The sequence below is a fragment of the Pantherophis guttatus genome, chromosome 1, assembly GCF_059756535.1.
Source record: "Pantherophis guttatus breed Tessera chromosome 1, ASM5975653v1, whole genome shotgun sequence".
Classification (NCBI taxonomy): domain Eukaryota; kingdom Metazoa; phylum Chordata; class Lepidosauria; order Squamata; family Colubridae; genus Pantherophis; species Pantherophis guttatus.
In genome coordinates, this window is record NC_142063.1 from 4099697 (window position 1) to 4122773 (window position 23077).

Here is a 23077-nt window from a genome sequence, read left to right on the forward strand (position 1 = left end):
GGGTCCAGCTTGTCACATTTATAATCTGGAACCATTCGTCCTCGTGTAGACAGCAGAGAGAGGCTGTTCCAGGAAATCCTCCTAAAAATATGTCTATTGTCATAGATATGGAAGCCAAGTGTGATGTTGGGGAGGATGGCCAAATCCTTGTTGATCTTTGTTACTGCATGTACCAAGGCAAGAAAGTGCTGGTAGTTCTTGCAGAGAATACTATAATGATAAAATGCTTTGGAATATTACAGGGAAATTTGTGTGTAATGTTGTACTTATCCTTCTCTCTGACTCTCTCTCTCTCTGTGTTATATATTTTCTCCTGGACTTTAGGATAGGGGAATCTATTTCTTGTGACCCTTATATAGATGGTACTCTCCTAACATTATTGTAAGTGCAAATAAGGGCTGAAAATTACTCATATAGGTGTGGTTGATTTGACAAATTGTCCTTTTCAAAACCCATTTCATCTATGGCAACCAGTAATACTCACAATACTTCATAACATAGATTTACTAAAGGACATTTAAAAAGAGCATTAATGATTCCAAAAGTAGTTTTGCCTTTTCAAAAAAAACCCACAGAATAATAGAGTTGGGACATGGGAAGTCTTCTAGTCCAACTCCCTGCTCGAGCTGGAGACCCTACATCATTCCAGACAAATGGTTCTCCAGTCTCTTTTTGGAAAACCTCCAGCGATGGTCCAAGCACAGCTTCTGAAGGCAAGCTATTCCATTGGTTCATTCCTCTCACCATTAGGAAATTTCTTCTTACTTCTAGGTTTCTCTTCTCCTTGGTTAGTTTCCAACTATTGTTTCTCTTCTTTGTAGGAGCCCCTCAAATATTAGAACAGTGCTAAATCTGTTTTCTAAAAACACCTCCATTCTGTAAAAGGATTAGGCTTTTCTTTGAGTTTTCCATCATGACCTTCTGTAAAATTTAAATTATAATGAAAAGAAGGACTAGGGGAGATGCCACAAAGAAGAGGGAATCAAGCTATTCTCCAAAGCACCTGAAGGCAGGACAAAAAGCAACGGTGGAAACTAATCAAGGAGAGAAGCAACTTAGAACTAAGGAGAAATTTCCTGACAGTTAGAACAATTAATCAGTGGAACAACTTGCCTCCAGAACTTGGGAATGCTCCAACACTGGAAGTTCTAAAGAGGAGATTGGATAACCATTTGCCTGAAGTGGTATAGGGTTTCCTGCCTAAGCTGGAAATGGTCCCTTCCAGCTCTGTTATTCTATTCTATTCTATAAGTCTTCACTCAGCCAGCACAGTTTCTAGCCTGTAACCCCTTCCTCAATGTTTATGCTGTTTTATCTTGATGAAACTCGAACATTCTAGCCTATTTAATGAGTCTTAATCTGGGATAGAACCAAGGCTGCTAAACCTCACCAGAACATTATGAAAATCACTAGAAGAATAATTTCTGAGGGGACTCCATGAACCCAAAACAAAGAGGACAATCTTCTCCTCTTTCTCTTTTGGATGAAACAAGGCATTGAGTTGTTAAGTTGCTGCTGCCCTGAGGGTGAGGATGGATAGATGAGATATATGGGCTTTTATGTTGCAGATTTTTAAAGTTGTGAGTTGCCCAGAGTCACCGTTATGTGAGATGGGCGGCCATATAAATTTGTGTAATAAATAAAATAAATAATACCGGTCTAAAAGTGGCATCAGTGATGGCTCACTGTTGAATTCCATCTTTATCAAGTTGGAAAAGGTTGCCAGGGGCAAATTCCCCCCAATAATGAGATCACCAGGCCTGTAATAGTCCTCCGGAATCTTCAAAGGGTTCCTAAGTATACATACACTTTGCATTATATTATCAGTCGTTGTTGAAGGCTGGAGCCAAAGGAGAAGCAACAGGAGAAGCAGCCCATTGAAAGGAAAACTCTGTGGCAGGTAGATTCCTCAAAGAACATGTTTATTGGATACATCATATCGGCACAGCCGGTGAAACACAACTCTGAACATTCTCACGGTTTTCACCTAATTAGAAATAGAATAACAGAGCTGGAAGGGACCTTGGAGGTCTTCTAGTCCAACCCCCTGTCTAGGCAGGAAACCCTACACCACTTCACACAAATGGTTATCCAACATTTTCTTAAAAACATCCACTTTTTTAAAATTTTCAAAGTAAAATCCCCCCCCCCAGGTGTCACCAGTCACATTGTCCAATGAATACAGCTGGCAGGCTCCTCTCCTCTTCATCAGCCACCTATTACAATGACCTTGGTTCCCACAGGAAAAACTTTTTATTTTGACTGTTACAGTAGGTGGGCTAACTACTTCCCCCCTCCCTTTCCCCTCTCAGGCTTCGTGGCAGCTATGAGGCAGCACAAGATGGTTTCAGCCAGGTCTACCTCAGAGTTGACAGTATGTTCATCAAGAGCTGGATTTTGTCACCAGGAAATCTCACTCAGACTTGAACACAGCAGTCTATGCAACTTGGGTGGCTTCAAGGCAAATTTATATCAAGAATGCTTCCACTTGCTTGTGTTTGAGTTGTCATCCAAGAGAAAATTGATACCTGTTAAGTTTCACTGTCAGCAAGAAATTACACTTCTGTGGAAGACACGCTGAGGAGACATGTCTAGCCTTCCTTGGGAGAGCCCAGAGCTTATTTCTTTCAAGCAGGTTTTATCTTGGAAATGTTTTCTGGGTAGAAATCCACAGGGGATACATTACGAATTACTGTTCTTCTGATAATTGCAAGGCAGACTAACATTCTACCCTCCTTAGCAATAGTGTCTCTTCGTATACCAGAAGAGGAAAAACATGTTTGTGTCTTTTATGGATGCAAGGATCAGATGGACTGGAGGGTCAGGATACAGGTGGTATTCGGCCTACCTGAAACTGAGTACCTGCACCCAAGATCGAATCTGGCCCGTGCCTTAGTTTGTTCGGACAGAGTTAGGGCCAAAGGTCAAGGTGCTAGCATGGTGATCAACTGTAGCCAAGTAAATGTGATTAATAATATAGGTATTTGTGTGGAAGGATTATTTATTCCTGCATGGTAAGAGATGATCTTAGAAGCTTATATCTTCCATTGCCCTTAAGAATAGAAAAGGAGTTACTCAAGATGGAAAGCTAATTTAAACCATGCAAGAGTGTTTTTTAATGATTAATTAGAACCTGAGAAATTTGTCTGTTGTCAGCCAATGGGGGAAAAATACTTTCAACCACAATATTGTCATAGATTCACGCTGTAGAACAAGATTTGGAAGATGTTCCTAGGTGTCTTTCCTTTTTCTCTACAGCTGACTCCAGTCAGTGAAGCTTGGAAACAATACAAAACATTTTAAAAGAAATAAATGATACAAAATAAGTATACACAGCATCTGAGATAGTAAGCCACCAAGCACGCGACATTTCCCGAATCTGAAGTCCCTGCACTCCATCCCTCAAGCCTTAATCATCTCTCATCTGGACTATTGTAATGCACTCTACATGGGTCTATCCTTGAAATCCATTCATAAACTTCATCTAGTACAAAGTACAGATGCTTGAGCAGTCTTCAGGGCCCCTAGAACAGAGATGTCAAATTGGCAGCCCACGGGCCAAATGCATAATGCACAGGCCACACCCATCTCAGCTCCACAAATGGAAAAAATGTCACGATACATCATGTGACAGCAACATGACGTGGTGAGCTTGACATCTGTGCCTTAAAATATCAATAACAATAGCACTTAGACTTGTATACCACTTCACAGTGCTTTTCAGCCATCTCAAAGTGGCTTACAGAGTCAGTATAGTGCCCCCAACAATCTGGGTCCTCATTTTACCAACCTTGAGAAGGAAGGAGGGGTGAGTCAACCTTGAGCTGAGGAGAACTGAACTGCTGACAGTCGGCAGAATTAGCCTGCAATACTGCATTCTAACCACTGTGCCACCATGGTACAGTGGTTACATAGTGGCCCATATTATACCTCTGGTCCATGATTGTACTGGCTGACAGTCTGCTTTCCAAGTGCAGTTCATGGATTATAACCGTTAAAGCCCTTAATGGCATAGGTCCAGGCTACCTGGATCAGGCCCACTTCACTCATGCTGGCAGAGATAGCTACTGCAGATCTCATTCGTCAAAGAACACCAGGTGTCAATGTCTACAAGAACCTTCTATTCTACAACATCCACCCTCTGGGACATCCTACCGCACAGAGTGAGATCTGCTCCCAACCTCCTATCTCTCTTCAAGAGAGTGAAGATCTGCCTCTGCCAACTGGCCTGGGGACCCAATGAGGGATGTTCTGTCCTCACTACACGTTAGTCTGTGTGCAGCTTGACATGCAGCTAAACCCACCTATCCTCCAATATAAGAGACCGTGTGCATAGATCTGAAGGCTTTATTGAAAGAACAGGATATGGTGAAACTGGGGAAAATAGGGATACATACAATGAGAACCAAATACTAGGTAGGCAGTATTGAGTTACTGCTGAACATAACAATTAATAAATACAAGCAATCTAAATGTCACCAGTGATCTCTGTGTGTGGGATGTGGGTTTGTCCTTGGATGACCATGTTCAACGGATTAAGATTCTTCTTTATGCTTCTGCCTTCTCCAACTGCTAAAGGAAATGGAGTCTGGCTTCCCAGCATACACTTGTTTTGAGAGTGTGGGCTGATGGGTAATGAGGTGGGATCAGCTTCAAACAATATACTTGGTATTTGTCTCTCCGGGCACTAAATGGGGCAAGAGAGCAACAACAGTATATAAAAGTTATATGCTGTGGCATGACAAGGGATTACCACATTGGAGGTAGCTACTATGGTGATAGCAAACCACAGCTCCCCGTCTGCATTCCCTTGCTTATCTTTTAATCACAATACTTTCATTTTTTTTACTTCAAAGTTTATTTCATTGTGCCTCTACTTTGCTATTGTTATGTTTGCACTTCTTTTAATTTCTCTGTTTTTAATGTTGGAAGCCACTTAGAGTAGCTCCATGGTGAGATAGGTGGCAAAAAAAATATATCCATAAATAAACAAACAAAAACAATTATAATAAAACCAACCCAAAATATTTTTAAAGATACATTTTATTAAAATCAATATTTATTTATTTTATTTATTTATGTAATTTATATGCCGCCCTTCTCCCGAAGGACTCAGGGCGGCTTACAGAGAGAACATTCAACAGAACGAAAAATTACATAAAAATTAAAATCCAATTAAAATTTGTTTAAAATTATTCCAATGTAAAAATCACCCCAGTGGATCAGCCCATTTGATGAAAGAGCCACGTCTTCCGTTCGCGGCGGAAGGAGAGGAGGTCAGGGGCTGTCCTAAGGAGGAAGCTGCCCTGTTGAAAACTAACAATTATATCTTCAATGTTAATGATTTCTTTCAAGATTGCCTTTTGGATTTTCTTGGTGGACAACCGACATTAATGAAAAATAAAAGGATAGGGGATTGTTGCTGTTCAATACATACTTTGGAATTGCTCATATAATTTTATTTCCAGTTATTTAATGGACAAACCACTCCATTATTTTTTTTTTTAGGAATCAAATCAAATCAAGTACAAAACTGTTGCAAATTCAAAACAAAACTTTTTCAATCCCCGGATAAGTCAGAGATTCTTGTTCCTTATTATATTTTCTTTACAGTTCAGATGGGGCCTCAGTAGGATAATGTAGCATTTGGGGAAAAAGATACAAGCCAAGAGACCAGCTCCAGAGGCCAAGATGGAGAAGATCTCCACAGCCACCATGGACTTCCCTTTGGTGCTCAGGTAGGTTGGGAGGAAGGAGATCCAAACGCTGCAAAAGACCAGCATGCTAAAAGTAATGAACTTGGCTTCATTGAAACTATCAGGCAATTTCCTAGCCAAAAAGGCCATGATAAAACTCACGAGGGCCAGAAAACCCAGGTAGGCCAGGACAGTGTAAAACATGGAAGCTGAGCCTTCATTACATTCCAAGATTGTCTCTCCTATCAAGGAGTGGAAATCCAAGTTAGGAAACGGGGGAGAGGTTATCAACCAGATGGCACAAAGAACCGCTTGGACAAGAGGACAGGATACAACAATGCAATTGGTCAGTGATTTTCCTAAGAATTTCCTTGTCTTGTTCCCCGGCTTGGTAGCCATGAAAGCCAGAACCACCATGACAGTTTTGGCCAATACAGAAGAAACTGCAAGGGCAAAGAGAATGGCAAAGGCAGTTTGTCGGAAGAGACAGGTGAGCTTCCTCGGTTGACCAATGAAAAGGAAGGAGCAGAGGAAGCAGAGCAGGAGGGAGACCAGGAGGAGGTAGGTGAGATCTCGGTTGTTGGCCTTGACGATCGGTGTGTCACGATATTTAAGGAAAATTGCCAGGACTCCCAAGGTGGTAATGGAAAGAGAAAGTGTGAGAGAACTTAAAGCATATCCCAGGGTGTCTTGATAGGCAAGGAAGTGGATCTTCTTGGCAATGCATTGGTCCTTGTCCATGTTTGGGTATTGGTCTTCTGGGCAGGGGTCACAGTGAGCTGCATCTGAAATCAAGAACCTTTGTCTAAGGATTTCAGGGGCTTCCACAGTGAGAATTATCTTTCCTGCCTCATATCTCGGATGTGACTCCTTTCCACATAGGCCAACTCAATAACAAAGAGATGGAAGAACAGCCTGGGAAGCTTATGGTGCTCTGTAAAAAACAAAGCATAGTTGGTTCAAAATGATCCTGAGTGGGATCAGTTGCTCAGAGATTAGGATCTCTCCCTCTCCAATCACCGGACATTATTTTGGCTTTTTTGTGAGAGAAAGGTTGGCATTTGATTTTTTCCCCCTCATGTTATAATGGGAGCCTAAGAGGATTGACTGAGCTCTCGGTCAGGGGAGGGATACTGTAAAATCTCCATTCTCTCCCCACTCCAGGGGAAGGATACTGCAAAATCCCCATTTCCTCCTGATCAGCTGGGACTCAGGAGGCAGAGAATAGATGGGGGTGGGGCCAGTCAGAGGTGGTATTTTCCAGTTCTCTGAACTACTCAAAATTTCCGCTACCAGTTCTCCAGAACTGGTTAGAACCTGCGGAATACCACATCTGGCACGCACACACAAACACACATGTAACAGGAGGTGGGAGAGGGAATTTCTCTATTTCAAATCACTTTTTCCCATCATTCAGTGAGATTTTTTTTTGCAGACATAAGTAGATTTAATGAATTTCTCTGACAGGCCTAGATATTTCAAGTGAGATAAGTTTTTAATATCAAAATATATTTTATTCTTTATATTGTTTCCAGTGTAACCTATCAGAAACCAAAGAATCAAAATTTCTTAATATATTGATCTACTAAATGGCTTCCTTGATCCTGAAAGTTCTACATTTCCAGCATACTCTACCTGTCTGATTAGAAATGGTCCCTTCTGGACAAGCATCACACTGGTAGCAGCAAACCCGCTTGCCCTCTGGAACTCTTCTCCTCTCCCCTGCATGGCACCTCTTAATGCCACACCTGGCAAAGGGCACCTTCTGAAAGAGAAAAGACAAATACTTGAGAAGGTCTATTCAATGATCATGCATCATTAATATTTCTGTCTTCAAAAGATCTTTAGAAGAACTGATTCACCATAGTGTAACATCAACTAGAAGGAATTCCTGGGGAAGTTTCCTAGTGGCATTGCCAGCTAACCAATTGTTACTTGGGATTGGAACATCTCTCATTAAGGCAGTTACAAGTAGTCCTCACTTAATGAACCTTAATAACCCCTGGGCCACAGTATAGCAGAAAGTCTCAGCTGTCCCAGCACAGCACAAAGTCCTTTACCACTCGGCATAGTCTCATAGTGCAAAGCCCCAATTGCTAAAGCTCAGCTGCAAAGTCCCAGCCATCCTGTCTGAAGAAGATGGTGCAAAGACCCAGCTATAGGATAACTCATCACCCTGCACCAGTGCTGGTATTCAGCCAGTTCTACCCGTTCGGGCGAAGCGGTGGTGGTGGCTGTGGGAGGCTCTGCCCACCCGTCATCGTGTCCCGTTTTTGACACTCTGTGCATACCCAGAAGGTCCTACACATGCGCAGAAGTGTTGTGCATGCGCTCACATTTGTGAACCGGTAGCGAAGGTAAGTCAATATCACCCCTGCCCTGCACTCTGATTCCCCAGCTACTCCAACACCTCAACTGACCTTCATCATTTTATTGTTCCCAATGTGGCATGGACAGCCAGGCTGTTTGGGAGGAAACTCCTGGCTACACAAGGCCATTTCCCAAGGTCTCCTGAGTTAACCACCATGTATGTCCCAGGGAAGAAGCCCTTATATGGCCAGGAACTGCTTCACAAAGGGTCAAGCTGGTCATGCATCATCACCAGTGGGAGGAAGAAGAAGTCAAAATCCAGTAGGGGCAGCAGAGGATAGAAAATTAACAGAGTTGGAAGGGACTTTATAGGTCATCTAGTCCAAACCCACCCCCCAAGCAGGAGACCCTATACCATTTCTGACAAATGGCAGTCCAATCTTTTCTTGAAAGTCTCAAGTGATGAAGCTCCCACAACTTCCGAAGGCAACTTCTGTTCCATGGGTTGATTGTTCTCACTGTCAGAATGTTCCTCCTCATTTCTAGGTTGAATCTCTCCTTGGTTAGTTTCCATCCATTATTCCTTGTCTGGCCTTCAGGAGCTTTGGAAAATAGCGTGACCCCCTCCTCTCTGTGGCAGCCCCTCAAATATTGGAAGACTGCTCTCATGTCTCCCCTGGTCCTTCTCTTCACTAGACTGGCCATGCCTGGTTCCTGTAACCGTTCATTGTATGTTTTAGTCTCCAGTCCCCTCATCATCTTGGTTGCTCTTCTCTGCACTCTTTCCAGAGTCTCAACCTCTTTTTTATAGCGTGGTGACCAAAACTGGATGCCGTACTCTAGGTGTGGCTTTACTAAAGCTTTATAGAGTGGTATTAGTACCTCACTTGATCTTGATTATATCCCTCTGTTAATGCAATTTAGGATTGCATTGGCTTTTCTTTGCTGCTGGCTCATATTTAGCTGGTTGTCCACTGAGACTCCAAGATCCCTCACACAGTCGCTGCTATTAAGCCTGGTTTCCCCCAGTTTATATGTGTGCTTTTGGTTTTTCTTACCTAGTTCATGGGGGTCAAAGAGCAGAGATGGGGGAAGATAATGATTTTGATCACATGACCACAGTGGCCATAACTTTGAGGATGGGAGGTAAGTAACAGTCATTCAGTAACCTCAAACGGTCATTGAACAAATGGTTGTTGAGTGAGGATTGCCTGCAATTATATTCTTGCTCTCTGCCTTTGAACTATAGCTTCTCCTCAAAGGAAGAATCATAATCTTCCAACTAAACAGGAATGATCAATGGAGTTGATTGATGCCTTCTTGACTTGTAATCTGGATTTCAACCAGATTCCCTCTCCCATCCCAACCCTTCTTGAAAATGGCACAAATCAGACATGAATCTGTTTCGTGAAAAGCAGATCATTCAACCACAAAGTTGCCTTCTTTTCTGATTCAATCATCATCATCATCATCATCATCATCATCAATTAACAACCCCATAATCCCTTGCGGGGTGGAGTCTGGGCAACTGAATGGAGCTAACAGAGTATTTACTGGCCGGATGCCCTTCCTGAGACCAATGCGGAGTTTTGTTCAGCAGATATATTTTCATTGTGCCCAGGGAGAGAAATATCTGCCTCTACCTAGGATCGAACTTACAGACTTCTGACTGTGAGGCAAAAGCTCTACCTCTAGGCCACTGCACCACTCCTTCTTTTCTGATTCAATGAACCTTTTTTTAACATTGAGAAGCATCCCCAACAACTTTTTCCCTGAGTTCAGAACATTTCTTTCTATCTCACCTTTCCGGACCAGATGATTGCATTGGAGTTGATGGTGAAATCCTGGCCTGGAGGAGCTCCGGAATCTATTTGCCCAACTTTCATGGAGACAAAAGACCAATTGGGGAGAAAAATCCAGTTGAGAAGATCATACTGAGCTGATCCTAGTCCATCTTCTGAGAAAAAGATTTCATTTCCAACACTATTGTTAAACCGGATGTTCTTCAAATAGGCAAGGAGCTGAAAGAAAAGAGACCTTAGAAAGTGAGGTAATTAGAAATGAGATATTCTGGCTTCTATCATTCTCTGGTGACCATCATTTTAGGAGATAATTACAGATCTTTAAAGCTAGGCCTGGTTGGTGGATACCTGAGTGATCTGGAGCAGCATCAAATCACAAGAATCTATTCATGGGGCATAAGAGATAGAATAGAATAGAATAGAATAGAATAGAATAGAATAGAATAGAATAGAATAGAATAGAATAGAATAGAATAGAATAGAATAGAATAGAATAGAATAGAATAGAATAGAATTCTTTATTGGCCAAGTGTGATTGGACACACAAGGAGTTTGTCTTGGTGAAGTTTTTTCCCAAACGCCATCACTCTGCTAAATAAATAATTCCCTCAACACTGTCAAACTAGTTACTAAGTCTGCATTACTATTAATCTTCTCATCGTTCCTATGACCCATCTCTGACCCACTTATGACTGTATGACTGTAACCTTGTTGCTAGTATCCTTAAGATTTGTATTAACTGTTTCTCTATGACTATCATTAAGTGTTGTATCTTATGATTCTTGGTGAACGTATCTTTTCTTTTATGTACACTGAGAGCGTATGCACCAAGACAAATTCCTTGTGTGTCCAATCACACTTGGCCAATAAAGAATTCTATTCTATTCTATTCTATTCTGTTCTGTTCTATTCTATTCTATTCTATTCTATTCTATTCTATTCTATTCTATTCTATTCTATTCTATTCTATTCTATTCTATTCTATTCTATTCTATTCTATTCTGTTTTCCCATAAGTGAGCAGTACAACAAATGGTGTACTAAATAAATGGTCAATGTTCACATAGAATCCTAAGCCATTAAAAAATTGAAGCGAGCTAAAATGAATTGAGTTTAATGTCTTGTTACAGGTTGCATTCAGACTAAATCAGGGGTGAAATGCTCCCGGTTTGGACCGGCTCGGGCGAGTAGGTAGCAATGGTGGCGGGCAGTTCGGAGAACCGGTAGCAAAAATCCCTTCCCCCCCAGCCTCCAGCTTGCTTACCTTCGCACGCCTGCCTTGCTTCACTTGCTGTAATCCCTGCAATCCATTGCATCAGCAAGCAACTGAATCTCTCTACTTGCAATCAAGCTCATCGGTGAGCAGCTCTATCTGCCTGCCTGCCTGCCTGTAAGTTTTTTTCCCCTTTGGGAGCTTTAAAATAAATCGTTAATTGGGGTTTTTTTTAGTTGTTCTTTTTTTAGACCAGCCATTTAAAGTATAGGAAGTTTTAAATTTAGCTGCTTTTATATAAAAATAAAAATAAAATAAAATAAAATAAAATAATATTTGTGCAGCTTTCTGAGATTTTGTGTGTTTCTGTAGTGTTTCACTCTAACCACACAAACACACAAAATCTCACAAAGCTGTATGTGGTTTTTTGTGTGTGTAAAATGTGAAAGTTGTTTTTTTGGACTTTTTGTGGCTGTGTGAGGTTCCTGCTTGTTGCAGGGGCCATTTTGCCCCTGCTTTTACATTGTGGGTGAGCCAGTTGTGTTGTATGTGTGTAAAGTGTGAAAGTTGTTTTTTTGGGCTTTTTGTGGCTGTGTGAGGTTCCTGAGTGTTGCAGGGGCCATTTTGGGTCAGTTGCTTTTACATTGGGGGTGAGCCAGTTGTGTTGTGTTGTATTGTGTTGTGTTGTGTTGTTTTGTGTGTGTGTAAAGTATTAACATTGGTTTTTTGGACTTTTTGTGTCTGTGTGAGGCTCCTGCTAGTTGTAGGGTCTATTTTGGGTCTAGCACAGCTGCTTTTACATTGTGGGAGAGCCAGTTGTGTTGTGTTGTGTTTTGTAGGTTAAAAAAGGGCAAAGAAGTGACATCGATTTGGCCACGCCCCCCTGACCAACAAGCCACGCCCACCCAGTCACCTGACCACCAAGCCCCACCCACTGATTAAGCCACACCCGCAGAACCAGTAGCGAAAACTTTTAGATTTCACCCCTGAACTAAATGCTAATGTAACTTTGCTGGTTCCGCAAATGTGGCCAGTATGACTTCTCCTGACCTGGGCAAGCATGTTGAAGACAGACACCTAGATTATCATCTCCCTCTGGGCTGACACCTCCTTCAACAAATAGAGTTTCATCCTCTGAAACTAGCTATTAAAGATTATTCAGGACCATTGTCAATGTTATCAAGAACTGGTTCGGTTATCTATCCCTTTTTCATCAAAATAGGGGTTGCTCCTCTATCCTGGTCCTGTTAGACCTCTCAGCGGCTTTTGATACCATTGACCATGGTATCATGTTGCACCGGTTGGCGGGGTTGGGGGTAGGAGGCACCGTTCTGCGGTGGTTCTCCTCCTACCTCTCTGACCGGTCGCAATCTGTGTTGACAGGGGGGCAGCGGTCGACCTCGAGGCACCTGGCTTGTGGGGTGCCACAAGGGTCGGTCCTCTCGCCCCTTCTGTTCAACATTTATGTAAAGCCACTGCGTGAGATCATCCGTGGCTTCGGGGTGGAGTTCCACCAGTACACTGATGACACCCAGCTGTACATCTCCACCCCAGGCCACCCCAATGATGCCCTTGAAGTGATGTCCCAGTGCCTGGCGGCCGTGCGGGTCTGGATGGGGAGAAACAGGCTCCGACTCAACCCCTCCAAGACCGAGTGGCTGTGGCTTCCGGCGTCCCGATATAGCCAGCTGATGCCATCGCTGGCTATTGGGGGTGAATCACTCACCCCCACAGAGAGGGCTCGTAACTTGGGCGTCCTCCTGGACGCACGGCTGTCTTTAGAAGATCATCTGACGGCCGTGGCCAGGGGGGCTTTTTATCAGGTTCGCCTGATACGCCAGTTGCGCCCCTTTCTAGATCGGGACTCCCTACGCACAGTCACTCAGGCACTCGTCACTTCCCGCCTGGACTACTGCAACGCTCTCTACATGGGGCTCCCCCTGGGGTGCACCCAGAGGCTCCAGCTGGTCCAGAACGCGGCCGCGCGGGGGATTATGGGGGCGACGAGGCGCTCCCATGTGACACCTCTCCTGCGCGAGCTGCACTGGCTCCCGGTGGTCTTCCGGGTGTGCTTCAAGGTGTTGGTGACCACCTTTAAAGCGCTCCATGGCTCAGGGCCGGGGTATTTACGAGACCGCCTTCTGCCACCAATAGCCTCCCACCGGCCAGTACGCTCACACAGAGCGGGCCTCCTCAGGGTGCCGTCCGCCAGACAATGTCGGCTGGCGACCCCCAGGGGAAGAGCCTTCTCTGTGGCGGCGCCCACCCTCTGGAACAACCTTCCCCCAGAGATACGTACAATAACAGACCTCCGGATTTTTCGTCGGGCCCTGAAAACCCATTTATTTCAGCTAGCTGGGCTGGCTTGAGTTAAATTTTAAACTGATTTTAAATTGGAATTTTTAAATTACGGCCAGAATATTTAATTATTTTAAACAGTTTTTAGATTTTGTATGTCTTATTTTTACTTTGGCTGTTCACTGCCCTGAGTCCTATATTGGAGAAGGGTGGTATAGAAATTTAAATAAATAAATAAATAAATAAATAAATAAATAAATAAATAAATAAATAAATCATTGTTTTAGCATATTTCATTAATTGCTGATTTAATTTGTTTTCAGATGTAGTTAGATGGGGTAGCATGGAAATATTTAATGAATTAACCAAGAAACACCCATGAGAAGTTGTAAGAATCTGTGGACCAGATCAAATTTAGAGAAATTACCTGCCATGACTGTATACTGGAGATCCTCTCTCCAAGCCTCACCATGGTTGGTCGTGCTCCATACATCGCATGCAAAGCGTGTGCCACAACATAAATGGCATTGTAGATATTGTAACTTTCACCTGTCATGCTAGTTTCAAATATGTAAGATGGCAGATTCTGTACATTTTCCTTTCCTGTGCATTGTTTTTCGTCCTTTTGAAGGATCACTCCTGGTTTGTGGGTCTTGCAGTCAAAGACATCTTCCCACCATGGAGGGAGAAAGATATCTCCTTTTGGGTTCAAGGGGTCTAAAGACAAAAGGAAGTGCTGGAATTCTGGGACATCATGGCTATGATCCATGAAATGCAAAGCACCGTGGAAGGGCTTTTTTAATTCCAAAGTCTTGTGATAAATACTAATTTCCCAATGGGAAGTCAAGATCCAAACCTTTCTAAATGCAATTTTTGTCCGTATTTCAAAGTAATACAGAGAGCGATATAGAGTTGCTATACACTTGAATTCTCCAAGCAGAATGATCACTTCAGCTCTAAACCATCTTTTAATTAAAGAACTATATTTTGACATTGTAATACCAGAAGGTTCATATTCCAACAGCTGACTGAAGGCCAGGCAGATCTCCTTCTCCTCCAGCAATGGACTCAGAGATGAGATGAAACGTTCTCCACTGTCACCTTCAGGGGCAATAAGCCCAACCCAGTTCCACTGGAAATACAGGAGCAGCTGGACTAAACCACCATATTGAAGAAATTCACTGGGGCTAATTCGGAAAAAGGAAGGAAAAACAATTCTGTCTTCCTGAGTGAACTTGAGGAAGTCAAAACCGAGCTGCAAAAAAGGGAGTGTCTTGTTTTAGAAATTAATTTTTCATGACAAGGTCATATTTTATGCTGAGGTTAAAGATCATCATCCAGGTTTTTTTTTTTTAAATAATCATGTCAGACATGCAGATTCACAATGATAAGATTCCAGTTTACCACATTACAAAAGAAGATTTTTAAAAAATTGATTTACTATTAAATATGTTTTTTAGCGCTTAATAAACATTGTGTTGTCTGGGTATTTAGTTTGCTTAACAATACAAATTCACATTCTTAATCTCTATCCCTCTTTTCCAACCATTGGTAAAATATATTCCATGTTTGATAATATTCTACATCCTCTTTCTGTTTCGTGTTTAATGTCAATCTATCCATTTCTGCACAATCTAGTATCTTCTTGATTATTTCTTCGACTCACGGTATATCTTCATTTTTCTTTCTTTTCTTTTTTTTTTGATTTTAAAAAACAAACTTTATTAAATTTAAAAAGATAAAATTATACAAAACATTCACAACATTAAAATACAATCAACAATACTAATCACAACAAAGTGAAAATATGTAATATATATAAGTACAATTGTACACATTTCTGCACAATCTAGTATCTTCTTGATTATTTCTTCGACTCACGGTATATCTTCATTTTTCTTTCTTTTCTTTTTTTTTTTGATTTTAAAAAACAAACTTTATTAAATTTAAAAAGATAAAATTATACAAAACATTCACAACATTAAAATACAATCAACAATACTAATCACAACAAAGTGAAAATATGTAATATATATAAGTACAATTGTACACATTTCTGCACAATCTAGTATCTTCTTGATTATTTCTTTGACTCACGGTATATCTTCATTTTTCAATATTGTACGAAAATAGAATAGAATAGAATTCTTTATTGGGACCTTGAAGGTCTTCTAGTCCAACCCCCTGCTTAGGTAAGAAATCCTACACCACTTCAGACAAATGGCTATCCAATATCTTCTTAAAAGCTTCCAGGGTTGGAGCATTCACAACTTCTGGAGGCAAGTTAAATGTCTCCTTAGTTCTAGGCTGCTCCTCTACTTGTCCTGCCCTCAGGCACTTGGGAGAATAAGTTGACCCCCTCTTCTTTGTGGCAGCCCCTGAGATATTGGAACATTGCTGTCATGTCTCCCCTAGTCCTTCTTTTCATTAAACTAGACATACCCAATTCCAGCAACAATTCTTTACATGTTTTAGCCTCCAGTTCCCTAATCATCTTCATTGCTCTAGAGCCTCAGCATCTGTTTTATCTCGTGGTCACCAAAACTGAATGCAATATTCCAAGTGTGGTCTTCCCAGGGCATTATAAAGTGGTATTAACACTTCACGTGATCTTGATTCAATCCCTCTGTTGTTGTTAGTTGCGAAGTCGTGTCCGACCCATCACAACCCGATGGACCACGTTCCTCCAGACCTTCCTGTTCTCTACCATCTTCTGGAGTCCATTTAAGCTCATGCTGACTGCTTCAGTGACTCCAGCCAGCCATCTCATTTTCCGTCATCCCCTTCATCTTTTGCCCTCTATCGTTCCCAGCATTAGGCTCTTCTCCAGTGAGTCCTTCCTTCTCATTAGGTGGCCAAAGGATTTGAGTTTCATCTTCAGGATCTGGCCTTCTAAAGAGCTGTCAGGGTTGATCTCCTCTAGGACTGACCAGTTGGATGGCCTTGCAGTCCAAGGACTCGCAGGAGTCTTCTCCAGCACCAGAGCTCAAAGGCCTCCATTCTTTGGCACTCAGCCTTTCTTATGGTCCAACTTTCACAGCCATCCATTGCAACTGGGAAAACCATAGTCTTGACTATACACACTTTTGTTGGCAGGGTGATGTCTCTGCTTTTTAGTATGCTTTTTAGTATCCCACTGTTAATGCAGCCTAAAATAAGTTCATCACTTGCATGAGTTCTTCAAATCATGTAGTCCTGATTTTCCCCAAGTTAATTTGGTTCCATCTTTGGCTTTTGTGCTTGCATCTGTCCTCTCTCTGGTATCCCATGGAACCCCCTTACCTGTGGAATCTTGAAGGTGCTGAAGATGGAGGCCATCTGCCTTGAATACTGGGAGTTGAGACCGCCAATGACAGAGAGCAGAGTGTCCTGCTTGTCACATTTGTAATCCGGAACCATTTGGCCTCGGGTCGAGAGAAGAGAGAGGCTGTTCCAGGAAATTCTCACAACAGTGTCCTTATTGTCATAAATATGGAAGCCAAGGGTGATGTTGGGAAGGAGAGTAACATCCTTGTTGATCTCTGTGACTGCATAGACCAAGGCCAGGAACAGCTGGTAATTCTTGAACGTAGTGCTGTAATGAGAAAACATTGGGGATGATTCAGTGGTGAAATCTAAAATTTGTTACTACCGGTTCTGTGGGCGTGGCTTGATGGGGGAGTGATGTGACTGGGTGGGTGTGGCCATTTTTTAAAAAACTTTTAAAACCATTTTTTCTACAACCTCTTTGGTGAAGAGGTTGTAAAAAAATGCTTTCAAAAGGCTCTGACAATCCCAGCTGAGTTGCCTGATCGGCAGAAGCTTTTTTTCTTTTAAATCCCTATTCCCTCCCCACTCCTGGGGGAAGGATATTGCAAAATCTCCATTCCCACCCCACTCTGGGACCAACCTTGGTGGTGCAGCAGACTAAAGTGCTGTTAAGTAGCATCAGCTGCCTGCAATTACTGCAAGTTCGAATCTCACCAGGCTCAAGGTTGACTCAGCCTTCCATCTTTTTGAGGTAGGTAAAATGAGGACCCGGATTGTGGGGGCAATAAACTGACTTTGTATAAAAAAGAACACCACTTAGGGGGGCCTGAAAGCCCTACTAAGCAGGTATATACAAAAGTATGAAGGCTATTGCTTAATGCATTGTAAGCCGCCCTGAGTCTCCAGAGAAGGGCGGCATATAAATCGAACTAATAAATAAATAAACCAAAGATGGTATTTGCCAGTCCTCCGAAGTACTCAAAATTTCCACTACCGGTTCTCCAGAACCTGTCAGAACCTGCTGGATTTCACCCCTGCTTTAAGTCAACTTCTTCACAAAGCCACCACAGTTTCTCATACCTATAGTACCCCTACTATAAGTCCATGTTTTTGTCATACGCTAAATAAATAAATAAATAAAGTTCCTGATTAAACTGGAATATTCTAGTCTATTTTATGAGCATGGTTCTTCATCTAGGAAAACACCAAAGCTTCTGAACTAAAGCTGACCTTGCAGTATCATTAGAACAAGATTTTCTGAAACGAGTTCCCTGAAGCAATGGGTGGAAAATAATCAAGGAGAAAAGCAACTTAGAACTAAGGAGAAATTTCCTGACAGTTAGAACAATTAATCAGTGGAACAACTTGCCTCCAGAAGTTGTGAATGCCCCAACACTGGAAATCTTTAAGAAGATGTTAGATAACCATTTGTCTGAAGTGGTGTAGAGTTTCCTGCCTGGGCAGGGGGTTGGACTAGAAGATCTCCAAGGTCCCTTCCAACTCTGTTATTCTTCTATTCTATTCTATTCTATTCTATTCTATTCTATTCTATTCTATTCTATTCTATTCTATTCTATTCTATTCTATTCTATTCTATTCTATTTCCAAACAAAGCAGAAACTCTTCTAACCCACTCCCTTCCAGGTGAAACATACCTTCTTAGGATTGGTTTCTTCGATGGCTTACGGTCAAATTTTATCATTCTAAAGGGAGCAAACTTTTCCAGGAGCAAATTCCCTCCAATAATGAGATCTCCAGGCCTGTAATAGTCCTTCACAGTACGCAAAGGGTTCCTCGGTGCACAAACACTTTGCATTATCTTGCAAGTTGTTGAAGGCAGGAGCCAAAAGAGAAGCAGCAAGAGAAGCAGCCCATTCATTATTCTCACCTTCCTTCTAGATCATGATTAAAAAAAAAATCTCATCAAGGTTTTTAGCACAGAAGAAGTAGACTATGACTCTTGGGTGGCCTTAATATCAAGTGGGCTTTCTCTTACCTCGTTCAAGTCATCACTGAAGAGGAAATGGAGTCACGTTTTATGGATCACACAAAATTACTTCTTTGCAAAACAGACTAAGATGACATCTCCAGATCCTTTGGCAGAGTTCAGTCCTTATTTCATTTAAGCAGGTTTTATCTTGGAAGACTTGAGGATTGAGATCTATGGGGAATACATTAAAATTTCCCGTTCTTCCAACAATTGCAAGAAAAAGTACCATCCTACTCATTTAGCAATACTCTCCAGACACCTGACGGGGAAAACATGTTTATGTTCCTTGCTGTTGATCCTAGGAGCAGATGGACTTGAGGGTCAAGGTGCAGGACAAGGTATTCGGCCTACCTGAAACTGAGCACCTACACCCAAGATGGAGTCTGGCCTTTGCCAGAGTTTGTTAAAATAGAAGAGCATGGTGATCAGTTGTAGCCTTGTGAAAGTGATCAATAATGCAGGTGTATGTGTGTGTAAGAACTGGTTTATTTACTCCTGCATGGTTAGGGATGATGTACAACCTTATTTCTCCTATATTTTTTTAAAATAGAGAGCAGGGTACTCAAGATTTCAAAATAACAGAATGTAAATCACCTACTCCAACCTCACCCCCTTCAATCAGGAGAACCTATACCAGGGCTGTCAAACTCCTGGCCCACAGGCCAGATGCGTCATGTGCTGGCCATGCCCACGCCTGGTTTAACGAAGGGAGGGGGGAAGTCCTGATACATTGCTGTGATGACGTGAGTTTGACACCCCTGCTCTAGACCATTTCAGCCCCTCGTCTCTGTGGCAGCCCCTCAAATGTTAGGACACTGCTATCATGTCTCCTTTGGTCCTTCTCTTCACTAGACTAGCCATGCCCGGTTCTGCAACCCGGTTGCAGAGAAGAGTAACCAAGATGATTAAAGACCTGGAGGATAAAAAAAGCAGTGCTTTGGGAAATTAGTTGATCCCTTCTTCCTTGGGGCAGCCCCTCAAATACTGGAAGACTGCTATCATGTCATCTCTGGTCCTTCTTTTCTCTAGACAAGCCAAACCCAAATCCTTCAACTGTTCTTCATATTTTTTATCCTCCAGGTCTTTAATCATCTTGGTTACTCTTCTCTGCACATTTTTCCAAAGTCTCAACATCTTTTCTATAATGTGATGACCAAAACTGGATGCAGTATTCCAGATGTGGCCTTACTAAGGCTTTATAAAGTGGTACTAAGACTCCACGGGATTTTGATTGTATGCCTCAGTCTCCTGTAGCTTTGCTCTTTCCTGTACAGATGGTCCTTGACTTATGAGCACAATAGATCCCAAAATTTATTTTGCTAAGCGAGACAATTATTAACTGAGTTTTGGCTGATGTTATGAGCTTTCTTGCCACCATTGTTAAATGAATCACTGCAGTTGTTAAGTTAGTAACATGGCTGTTAAGTGAATCTGGCTTCCAAATTGACTTTGCTTGTTGGAAGGCTGCAAAAGGTGACTCCCCAGGATACTGCATGACTCCCCAGGATACCCCAACCCTTATACATATGAGCCAGTTGCTAAGCATATGAATTTTGAGCATGGGGGTGCTGCAAGGGTTGTTACAGAGGTGGCATTCAGCAGGTTCTGACCAGTTCTGGACAACCGGTAGTTGAGATTTTGAGTAGTTCGGAGAACTGGTAAATACCACCTCTGACTGGCCCCATCCCCATCTATTCTCTGCCTCCTGAGTCCCAGCTGATCAGGAGGGAATGGGGATTTTGCAGTAACCTTCCCCTGCCTCACCCACCAAGCATGCCCACCAAGCCATGCCACGCCTACCAAGCCACGCCAAAAGAACCGGTCGTAAAAAATTTTTTGAATCCCCCCACTGGGTTGTAAGTGTGAAAAACAGTCGTAAGTCACTTTTTCAGTGCTGCTACATGTCAGGGTTCCAAGTAACACCCCCCAATGATAGAAAACTCCAAGGCTTGAGGTTCCTCGAAGTTCCATTTTATTAGAGATGTCATATTGGCACATCTGGGAAAACCCGAATCTGAAAGCTTCCTGTCCCTGCCCAGCACCCACATGTCAATCACATGGTCCAATCAATGCACCATCCCATCAGGAGATGCCTCCCAGTCACACCCCTCCAGGTGCAGGGCAGAATGTCCTTGACTCCCAGAGAAAGGAATGTTATTAGTACTATATATCTCCCCAGCTCTATACAATCACCCCTCCCAGTTTCCCCCAGCACTAAATGTGGCAGGCCTGAAGGTTCAATGCAAAAGATGGCTTGCTGGCCTGACGACTTTGAACGGTCACTAAACAAATTGTTGTAATTCAAGGACTATCCGTATCTTCGGACCCGGTTGGATGATGAGCCATCACTAATGCTGCTCAATTTCTTTTCCTCTATTCATTTTCTCTCGCCTATCTTAAAATGGAAACATTAAACCAGAGATTGTGCATTATTAAAAAAAAAAAGAGTTTTCCTTGAGTCACAGCTCTGATAATAAGATGTCTTGAATAGAACCTAAGTGGGGATCATAGTCAGGTGCTCTTATTTTAATGGTTTCTTTGTAGAAGGGGCAGTAGGGTTTATTTTAACCACAAATATTTTCCAAACTTGAGAGGGTTGACATTTGGGGTTTCCTGCTATATTTTAATACAAAATATGATGACAAGACATGTGATCCAGGAAAGGAAAAGAACTAGAAAAGCTAAATATTGTGGCCTGTCAGCCGCCGGCCCCTCCAGCACCCTCCAGCAGCCGACTCAAGAGGAGGAGGAGGAGACGTGGGAGTCAAGGTCAGCATCCTGACAATCTGAGAGCTCCTAGGGGGAAGAGGGAATGGAGCTGCCAGAGAGAGAGAGAGACAGAGACGGAGCCTGGGCCGTCCGTCAGCCCTCAGATGGAGAGTCAACAGCCCCCAGGTCTGGAGGTGGCTGATGAGGAAGAGGAGGAACAGTTGGGTCCAGTGCCTAAAATGAATCTGATTCTGAATCTGCTCCCTACTGGTATCCTATGGAACCCCCTTACCTGTGGGACCTTGAAGATGCTGAAGATGGAGGCCATCTGCTTTGAGGATTTGGTGTTGAGATCTCCGATGACAGAGAGCAGAAGGACATTTTAAAAGAGCATTAATGATTCCAAAAGTAGTTTTGCCTTTTCAAAAAAAACCCACAGAATAATAGAGTTGGGACATGGGAAGTCTTCTAGTCCAACTCCCTGCTCGAGCTGGAGACCCTACATCATTCCAGACAAATGGTTCTCCAGTCTCTTTTTGGAAAACCTCCAGCGATGGTCCAAGCACAGCTTCTGAAGGCAAGCTATTCCATTGGTTCATTCCTCTCACCATTAGGAAATTTCTTCTTAATTCTAGGTTGCTCCTCTCCTTGGTTAGTTTCCAACTATTGTTTCTCTTCTTTGTGGGAGCCCCTCAAATATTAGAACAGTGCTAAATCTGTTTTCTAAAAACACCTCCATTCTGTAAAAGGATTAGGCTTTTCTTTGAGTTTTCCATCATGACCTTCTGTAAAATTGAAATTATAATGAAAAGAAGGACTAGGGGAGATGCCACAAAGAAGAGGGAATCAAGCTATTCTCCAAAGCCCCTGAAGGCAGGACAAAAAGCAACGGTGGAAACTAATCAAGGAGAGAAGCAACTTAGAACTAAGGAGAAATTTCCTGACAGTTAGAACAATTAATCAGTGGAACAACTTGCCTCCAGAACTTGGGAATGCTCCAACACTGGAAGTTCTAAAGAAGAGATTGGATAACCATTTGTCTGAAGTGGTATAGGGTTTCCTGCCTAAGCAGGAAATGGTCCCTTCCAGCTCTGTTATTCTATCCTATTCTATAAGTCTTCACTCAGTCGGCACAGTTTCTAGCCTGTAACCCCTTCCTCAATGTTTATGCTGTTTCATCTTGATGGAACTGGAACATTCTAGCCTATTTAATGAGTCTTAATCTGGGATAGAACCAAGGCTGCTAAACTTCACCAGAACATTATGAACATCACTAGAAGAATAATTTCTGAGGGGACTCCATGAACCCAAAACAAAGAGGACAATCTTCTCCTCTTTCTCTTTTGGATGAAACAAGGCGTTGAGTTGTTAAGTTGCTGCTGCCCTGAGGGTGAGGATGGATAGATGAGATATATGGGCTTTTATGTTGCAGATTTTTAAAGTTGTGAGTTGCCCAGAGTCACCGTTATGTGAGATGGGCGGCCATATAAATTTGTGTAATAAATAAAATAAATAATACCGGTCTAAAAGTGGCATCAGTGATGGCTCACTGTTGAATTCCATCTTTATCAAGTCGGAAAAGGTTGCCAGGGGCAAATTCCCCCCAATAATGAGATCACCAGGCCTGTAATAGTCCTCCAGAATCTTCAAAGGGTTCCTAAGTGTACATACACTTTGCATTATCTTATCAGTCATTGTTGAAGGCAGGAGCCACAGGAGAAGCAACAGGAGAAGCAGCCCATTGAAAGGAGAACTCTGTGGCAGGTAGATTCCTCTAAGAACATGTTTATTGGATACATCATATCGGCACA

General features: G+C 42.4%; 1 pseudogene; it reads right to left on the reverse strand.

Annotated features, from left to right (window-relative positions):
• The window catches only part of LOC148116271 (vomeronasal type-2 receptor 26-like), a 31066-nt pseudogene extending 12683 nt beyond the window's left edge, over window positions 1–18383 (reverse strand).
• Window positions 18384–23077: the final 4694 nt, after the last annotated feature.